General features: G+C 28.3%; 1 non-coding gene and 1 pseudogene across 1 annotated transcript; one reads left to right on the forward strand and one right to left on the reverse strand.

Annotated features, from left to right (window-relative positions):
• Positions 1 to 1,138: 1,138 nt before the first annotated feature.
• Positions 1,139 to 3,907, forward strand: LOC129300806 (co-chaperone protein p23-1-like; annotated as a pseudogene).
• On the reverse strand, positions 3,900 to 3,962 carry LOC129300807 (small nucleolar RNA snoR8a). The gene has a single exon (XR_008590834.1). It is a non-coding gene; the product is annotated as a small nucleolar RNA snoR8a (small nucleolar RNA).
• Positions 3,963 to 9,505: the final 5,543 nt, after the last annotated feature.

Genomic DNA, 9,505 nt, shown 5'->3' on the forward strand with positions numbered 1-9,505 from the left:
TAGATAAATTATTTGAAAAACTTACAAAATACACTTGATATTAATTATAAATTTAATGAGAGTCGTTTATGAATCATCAGTTAATTACTTGTGATTTTTACTATCAATTTATAAATATAATGTTTGGAAATCAACAAAATATTTGAAAATTTTTTACAATATTAGTTGGAAATTTACAAAAAGCCATTGTAAATCTTAAGTTAATTAACACAAAATATTTTATTGCAAGTAAGAATTATAATTTATTATTAAAATTTTAATAATTTAAAATCTATAATTATGATTAATATTTTTATAGAGTCTCTAATTGTCATTTCCCCAACTTCAAACCTTTGTCCTATAATTAGGATAGGTGGGAGCATATAAACATTCAGTTCTCAAAGGAAGATACATAAAAAATGAAATTGATTGGAGATGAAATCAGATTATACATGTTATAAATAGTCTTGACTTTTTATAATTGTTTTAAATAAAAAGGATTGAGAGATATTTTTATTTTTTTAACTATTCACGTAAAAGAATCATGTATTCTAAAAATATATTATTGTATGAATAGTTAAAGGGACAAAAATGCCATTGAATTCTAATAAAATTAAATTTTAAAAAATTGCCAAGCCAAATTAAATAAGTAAATGTAGTTGCTAATGAAAAAAAAAAGAATGCAGTGCTACTGCAATGCGTTGAATGAATTTATAAATTTATGATTATCAACTATTATCACATGACGTTAACTTTTTCCTCAAAACCTAAGAAATAAAAAATACATGTTTTAATTGATTTATGTTAAAATTAACCGTAAAAGTTAGATATTATATATCCATTTTTGTGCAAATATATATTATAAAAGTTATACCAACTATATTATTTATAAATCATATCATATTATTTTTTTAATTTCACTTGTAATACATTTAAAACTCGTGTCTCATATCACACATTATTCATCAATAATATACTGATGTGATAATGTAATAGTGTCATTACAACGGAAGAAGCGCAAAAGTGAAGAATAATTCTCGGGACAACTCTAGTAGGGGTATTAACGACATTTCACCATGTGTTTTTTCCAATGAAACGGCCTTTAGCAGTTTCTGGAACACTCGAGGTGGTTCATGGGCCGTTCTCCACTTCGTATTTTTATCCTTCGACACTACTTCTCATGGTTGTGATCAAAGCTCTCGTCTTCTTCTTCGTGCTCATCGTATTCGTCTTCACGTCTGCATTCATTGTTCTTATTCTTCCTCAGAAGATGAGGTTAGCTCGCAAATCCTAGTGTCGCCATGTTTCATTGCTTCTTTTTGTCTTCCATATGGGTCATCATTGGTGATAGTAATCCTGCAAATGCCAAAACAAACAATAATGGTGTATTTTTCTTTTTTTTTTTTTTCTTTTTGCATTTTTGTATAAGAATGCTTGTGGTCAATCTGATTCAGAGCTAAGGGAATTCGATATTCTGACTATAATTCCCTAGTTTTCACTTTCGAGTATCTGCTTTTTAACGTCGCTTTTTTGCTTTCTTTCGGTGCGTAATTTTAAGAATTTCGTTTTCACTAACCAAGTGAGGATTGCATTATTGTACTCTAGTTCTTGTTTTCTATTTTTTTTTTTTTACCAGTTTTTCATCCTTGGTCACTCTGTTGCTTGTCAATAAATCTTCTATTTATAATATTGTGCATAAGTTGTAGACAATAACTCACAGTTATTAGGTACCCTCTGACCGTAAGCAAGGATGTTATGGACATTGGCTTCTTAGGAAGATTTAGATCAGAAGCATGATTGGCACACTTTTGACGACGCCCTTGAGATGATAAAACGTTTAGTTTCTCATTTATGATATCTATGATTATTGTGATCTATCTAGCTTTGATGGGGTTGGTTTTTCTGGTGAGAGCTTGAAACTTGTTTGAAATCTAGACCATGAGGACCTTTCAGTGTTTCTGATTAATTTTCTGATGAATGTTCTACCTTTTTTAGCCGACACCCTATTGTGAAGTGGGCTCAGAGATCAGACAAGGTTTATGTGACTGTTGATTTGCCTGATGCTAAAGATGTAAAGGTCAAGCTAGAACCTGATGGAAGATTTAATTTCTCTGCAAGAAAGATGAAATTCCCTATGAAGTTGACTTGGATCTATTTGATAAGGTCAATGTGGAGGTACAAACAATCAATTCTGTAGGGTGATTTAGAATTTGACCTCAATTAGAATACTAATTGATGGTTGATGGCATTTTGTAGGACAGCAAATATAATGTTGGTGTAAGAAACATAGTTTATGTTATAAAGAAAGCGGAGAAGAAATGGTGGGACAGGTTGATCAAGCCGGAAGGAAAGCCTCCTGTGTTTGTCAAAGTTGATTGGGATAAATGGGTTGACGAAGAAGAAGAGAACGGTAGGCATTGTAATTATGATTTATTGGTAATCTATTGTTGTGTTATATCTGGTTCAGTATAGTGATATAGTTCCTTGAATTTACAGAGAGAGCAGGAATGGACTTCGATGACATGGATTTCTCGGTGAGTATAAAGTTTTCTAACGCAGTAAATAAGTTGTAATTTTTTCTCCTCCAGAAACTTAGGATAGATGTGAGGTTTTGACATGCTTTTTAGAGGTACTTCAACATGGATATTGCTATTTGCTTCTGAATTTTGGTATCTTGACTTATCAAGTCCATTGATTTTGGGAACAATGGGCAACAATGTCAGATGGGAAGTTGACTTTTAGTTGGTTAGACTATTCTATTGAAAGTATGTTTTCTTCTCAAGGGTCATTTTGATATGACCCAAATGTTATTAACTCTGTAAGAGTAGAATGGAGGACGCCTAGTAGTGTTTTTGCCAACCTTGGAAGTGGAATACTGATTATGGGGGATGGTGACTTAAGTTCATTCTCTTGGTTGTACCTTAGAAATGAATTTACCCAATTTTGCATTTACTGATTCTTATTTATAATTTTTATGTGTCAATTGAATAAGAAATTCTTAGGCAAAACTTTGGAGAAACAAAGCAATTATGGATTGCTTTGTTCTTCTAATTTTTTGTAAATCAAGTCAGTCTAATTATTTCTGTATCAAGTTATGTTCTTTTAGCTCTTTGTGTGTGACAAGTACCTTTGTCAAGGATAGTTGGTGTTCTCAGGATGTTTAACAAGGAATCGAAACAAGTCATGAGGCCTCTAGCTCGGTTTAAATCTTAGAACAAGTCATGTCTTTTTTGCCTTTCCAAAACTCCTTTTCAGTTCATTGCTAACTGAAAGTATATTGTGCAGAACTTAGACATGGGTGGGGATGATCTTGATTTGGATGATTTGAAGGAACAGGAAGGTTAGAGCTTTTGTGAACTTTCTATATAAAGTCTGAAGTAAATGTTCTACAAAACCATTTTTAGATTAGCATGGGTGGCTGAGTTTGAGTTACCTAGTGACTACCATGCCTGTTTGTTGTGCAGCAACTTAACCAAGATATGGTTTTGTAATTTTAACATTGGAGTATTTTCTGATACACTCTGTGCAGATGAAGTCGAAACGAAAGAAGAGGATGGGCAGAAAGAGATGGAGGTGGGAGAACCGCCTGCACCGGTGGCTGAGGAAGCTAAGTCTTGATTGCTTTGGAAAGACAGAAAACGGAGACCCCTATCCTTGACACGAGCTGTGTGAAAGTGAGGTTTTATGGTTACTGGATCAATGAATGCTTACAAACTCAAGGTTGCTGAAATTGTGTGCCTTTTCTTAGGTCTAGCCTTTCTCAAATTGTGTCTCTTTTATTGTGTGTAGGCATTCTCACATTAGCATGTATGCCATACTCTCTCTATGTTGTTATGGCAGTAAGGATCAGTTCTGGTAAAAGGACATTTCTGGAGTCAAAATATCATGATACATCTTGTTTATGGCTATAAACGTTTTATTTCTTTTTTTATGGGTGTAAAGGTGTCTGTCACGCCAAGGCGATAGCATTGAGAACGAGGAATCCCCATCTGTGAAAGATTGGGGGAAAAATTGCTTGAAACTAGAGTGAAGATGAAGAATAAAAAGGCAAAGAATATCAATTAAATGATAGATTTGAATATCAAGTGGAGAGTAAATTATCAAGTGGCTAATGCGAGGACCACTAACCTCTCTTTCCATTTCCTCTCCACTAACTTAAAATGAAATTTCTACCATTTTGATTTGATGCAGGGTAAATTTGGATGGATTAAATTTAAAGTTTTTATTTTTATTTATATTTTTATTTTTATACTTATTAAAATAAAAAATAAGGTTTTTAATAAATTTATTTTAGTATCAATTAAAACAATGCAAATTTAATTTATATGGTTAAAAACTTGATATTAAATTTTCATATATTAATTATTCAAATTTATTCTGAATGGTTTGAATTTTAATATTTTTAATTATAATTTTTTTATAAAAATATGTTTTTGAAAAGTGTCCGTTGGGAGATTATATTCACTTTTAATATTATATTTATAAAAAAAATTATAAAAAATATAAAAAATTAATATTAAATTTAGACTGTGTAAAATTAAATAGTTAATTTATAAAAATTATAAAAAAAATTAAATATTAAATTAAAAGTACATATTAAATTTAGACTGTTTAAGTTGGTCATAAAGTAAATTTATTAATTTTTTTATTTTAATAAGTATAAAATAAAATATAAATAAAAAGTAGAAAATTTAATTATGGAGTCTACCAAATTTGAATGGCCTAGATTTTATTTTAGGATAGTGGAGGGAAAATGAAGGGAAGGTTAGTGAAGGGAAGTTAAGTTCAGTTGAGGAGGTTAATCTAATTCATCTACTAATGGTGTACCTCTATCTCTTATAATGCATTCCTCAAATCCTTGTGTGCCTGTTAACTGGAAAAATATTACCAGTCTCACCAGCCCATATTATAATCCTCACAAGGAGGTGTGGAAGGTGTTGTGGAGAAATTCATTAACCATCTAAGCATCTCGTGTTAATTAACGATTGCAGTTTTGTCACGCTATCACTTGAATGTTAATCACTTAAGCCCTTTTGGATGTCAGGAGCAAGAATCTATATCACACTTAATTTGTTGCAAAAAGAAGTTATTGATTCATCACAATATCAAAGACAAGCTCACAGATGATTAATGAGGAATTTTATGGGCGAATTCAATACCTGGATTCGATCTGCAACTGGAGCAAGCGTAGCCCCGGGGAAAAGATCTTACGTTTGGTTTGTCTGTGCTTTATTTTTAAAAACAAAATTTTACTTTTGAAATTTTGTGGGTAAAATATTTTATAAAAAAATACATCCTAAAAGCATATCTACTGAAAGTGAATATAAAAAATATAATTATTTGAAGTTTTTAAAAAATAAATTTAAAAAGTAGGATGTATTATACTATCTCAAGTTTAATCTATTATTTTTTATTTAAAAAATAGTTAATTCATTAAATATAATTATTATTTTAATAATAATAATTAGGTATCAAGTTTTTAGTATTATAAATTAAATAATTAATCATGTTAATTTTTAGCATTCATGTATAATAAAAATTATAAATCTTTATCACATTGTTTAAAATTATAAATTAAAAAGTATAACTAGATATTAAGTTTTTAGCATTATAGATCAAATTTTATGTTCTTTAAAATCTTTATCATATTTTTAAAATATTTTAAATATATTATATTTGTATAATAAAAATTATAAATCATTATAAATAAATATTTTTTTATAATTGTACATTCAAAAACACATTTTATTATTATAATCCAAACAACTTTTAATATATCAAATTAACTTTTAAAAAAATATATGAAAACACAAATTTCATTACAACAACTGATTTTTACTAAATTAATTTTTATCAAATAAATTTTTATTAAAAAATTTTTTAATAAACTAAAAATTAAACACACACTCAATTCATAGTATGGGTGAAGAGAATTCAATGAGAAGGACCTTTTTAATAATTGTACGTTCAAAAGCACATTTTATTATTATAATCTAAATAACTTTTAATATATCAAACTAACTTTTAAAAAAAATATATGAAAACACAAATTTCATTACAACAACTAATTTTTATTAAATTAATTTTTATTAAATAAATTTTTACTAAAATTTTTTTAATAAATTAAAAATTAAACATACACTCAATTCATAGTATGGGTGAAGAGAATCCCAATGAGGAGAACCCTTGTGTCATTGCGTGCTTGCGATGAGCTTTATTCTGGACGAGGAACTTCATAATCTCGCGCAACCGGCTATTGAACATCGTTAGTTATAAGAAGCTTCCATGATATAATTTAAAAAAAGACAAATATTTATTAGTGAATTTATTCTAAAATTGTCTCTCCTTTTTTTGCGTTCATTAAATATCTCTTTCTCTCTCTATTACTCTTATTAAATAATAAAGAATATTTTTTACAAGTTTGCTTTTTGGGGGGGTTGAAGTTTAACATATATTTAGTTCATTTCATTGGCAACTTGATTTTAAAAAATGTTTGTAAAATAAAATGGAGGGAGTACATATCTTCACTTTCATATGAAGTGAAGTTACTAAGATTCCGCTCTAAGAGGGGGCTAAATCGAGTTTTATAAAAATTTAGTTAATAATAAATTTAAAGAGATGAGTCACCAAAATATAGTAGAGAGTAAAAAGAAAAGCTTGCACAGATTATTTATCCTGATTTAGTCATAACTACTCAAGCCTATGCCTTCAAATATTACTTGAGATTTTTTCCACTAACTTTACTAGGGTTAATTTGCGCTTTTGGTAGTCTTAATATAATTTCAGACTTATACTAAAGTCTAAATTACTCCCCTTACAAAGACAATAATTTATTTCTCTTAAACTTCTAGAATTTAAGATACTTTGTTCCACCAAAAAAAAAATAAACAAACAAAGTAAGTTTAAAAATGAATTACTTCTATCAAATATTCTCTTTAAGCTCAATGAATACAAACTTAAAAAATTGATAAAACCATAAATGAAGTAACTTGCATTGCTCATTTGTGTGCATTCTTATTCACTATCTTCATAAATGCTTCAATTTAGTTGTGCTTCATAAATGATCTACTAGATTTATGAATATGATAGTTGGAGTTTTCATCTTCTTTCTTTTAAGCTTTCTCCGAAAAAGAGGCAATTGTATAGTGCCTTATGGTGAAGTTTTTCTCTTTCAATAAGTAAAGAAAATAACGGTTCTTTATAATAAATATTTTAACAATGTAGGTAAGAGCTTATTTCAGAAGAACAAAGTTATTTGAGAATAAAAAATTTTTAAAATAAGATCAATAAGTATTTAATCTAATCTGAAGTTATGTTTAAAAGGTTTTTAGGATTATAAAATAACTAACACAACTTTTAGAAGATGAAAATAATAAGAAATGATGAAGCTTCAAAGTTGCTCAAAAAGAGACATGAAAGCAGAGCATGAAACTTCATGCTTATTTGGAAATAAGCTGACTAACTTATTTCTAAATAGTGAAGAACAACTTAACAAGAATGCAGAGAAGGCTCTTTTGAAGTAAGGATCATATATTTGAAGATCCTTATTTCAAAAATTGTTCGGAAATAACTAACAATAAAGAAACTATTTTGAAATAAGGATTACGACACAGACAACTCATAAAAGTTCTTAGAATCTATGAAGTATCAATACTTTAAATTGTTTCACATATCTATATCAATATTGTGTTTGATACTAATACTTCCCAGTACTTCTTCGATACGTACATGTAGAGTATTGAAATATTATTTTTTAATTTTTAATTTTTTTTTTCATGTGTATTCGATACTTTTAGATTGCAAGTTAATACTTTAAAATTATTTTTAAAAAATTAAATTTTGTTAAATATTGTGATATTAATTTTTTTATTCCCAATATATTTTTGTGATTTGCTTTTAAAATCAGATATTAGATTTTCCTTAAAAAAAAGTTTTAGATACAATAAAAAGATAAAAATTATACTTTTTTAATTATAACAATGTAAGAATATAATCTTTTGGCATTTAAATCTTAGGTGAGAAATTATAAGTCCAATTAATGAAAGTACAATTAACAATTATGTTTTACTTGATATTATTTTATAAGACTAAATATGTATGCTATTTTGGATATTTTTAAAATTAAAATTATATTTTTAATATTTATTATATATATATATACACCTATGCACTAATAGAAAATGTATGGTATCCTCTATTTTTAAAAATCAAAGTATCAAAGTATTGTATCTGATACACATATCAATATCCATGTATCATAGCTCAGAATTTTGATTTTTGATTTCAAGATCAATTGAAATACCTTTTAAGTAATACAAATGGTCCTTAGAAAATTAATATCAAGTCAAATATTTAATTTTTAGAGAGAAATACAATATGAGTATAAACAAGAATTGATTAAGTGGTTCTTCATTACTTGAGAATAAAATGCATATTTGGTAATAATGATATACCTATATGAGAATAAGATTCGAGAGCCATAATTTAAAATAAAGACAATCAATTCCCTTTCAAGTTGTTAATTCTTGATTATTGATCTTGTAAAATATAAACTTCTTTTATTTTATAATGATTAAAATTAGGGTTCAACAGTTATACTTTGTTACGTTTGTTTTTATTTAATGAATTGTCTTTTTTTTTTAATTCCGCTTATCTCTTCACAAAAAAAAACTATCACTCATGCTTTTTAGAGCTTGTCAATGCTCAACAGTACAGTAGGGCTTTAATCCCCCCCGCTCCCAACTTTCTCCCATTTAAAGGAGATGCGATATCATCGCCAATGAGCTGTAGGTCAAATGACATGATCTCCCACCTTGCTGCAATGAATAAAACACAAGCCAAGAGATTCTTGGTTTTAATTAACAAAAATGATTTTGAAAGTGAGCTGCAAGAAACTAATCTCATATCATAACAAAGGACAATCCTTAACATATTCAATTCACTTCTTTTATGTATAAGATTCAATAGTAGTTAGGTCAAGTGAAAGAGACTCAATTTCTCTTAAGCAATATCAATGATTCAAACTGTATATAAAAATAAATCATATTGAGAAAACTATTTACATAAATTTGACCTATTAATTTCGGATATCAAATTTGTACATAAGAAGCATTTGATCACTTGAGATTCAAATTTCATTCAAAACAGCACATTTCATTAAACCAATGGCCAAGTTGCTACAATCATAAACAACAATCAATTTGCCCAAAAACAAATACACATAAATAGCCATTAAATGGACAACATTAGATTGGACTCATGACAAACATTACCAAGCCACCACGATTTCACTCCAACTCAAGAAAGCAAATGAATCTTCTTTCAATTCCCCCCCCCCAAAAAAAAAAAGAAAAAAACTTTTCTTGGTTTCAAAAGGCAGGGCCATAGAGAGAGACAATACATAAAATTATATATGTTCGTATGTCTACGGTGTACCATGTCTCAAACCCAAAACATCATGGAATGTAGAGGTGTTTATGATACCCAATTACCCGGTATGTCCAGCCCGACCCAAAAAAAAAACACA

Source organism: Prosopis cineraria, unplaced genomic scaffold (genome assembly GCF_029017545.1).
Source record: "Prosopis cineraria cultivar Desert tree isolate PC_DT_omini unplaced genomic scaffold, ASM2901754v1 PC1755, whole genome shotgun sequence".
NCBI lineage: Eukaryota > Viridiplantae > Streptophyta > Magnoliopsida > Fabales > Fabaceae > Prosopis > Prosopis cineraria.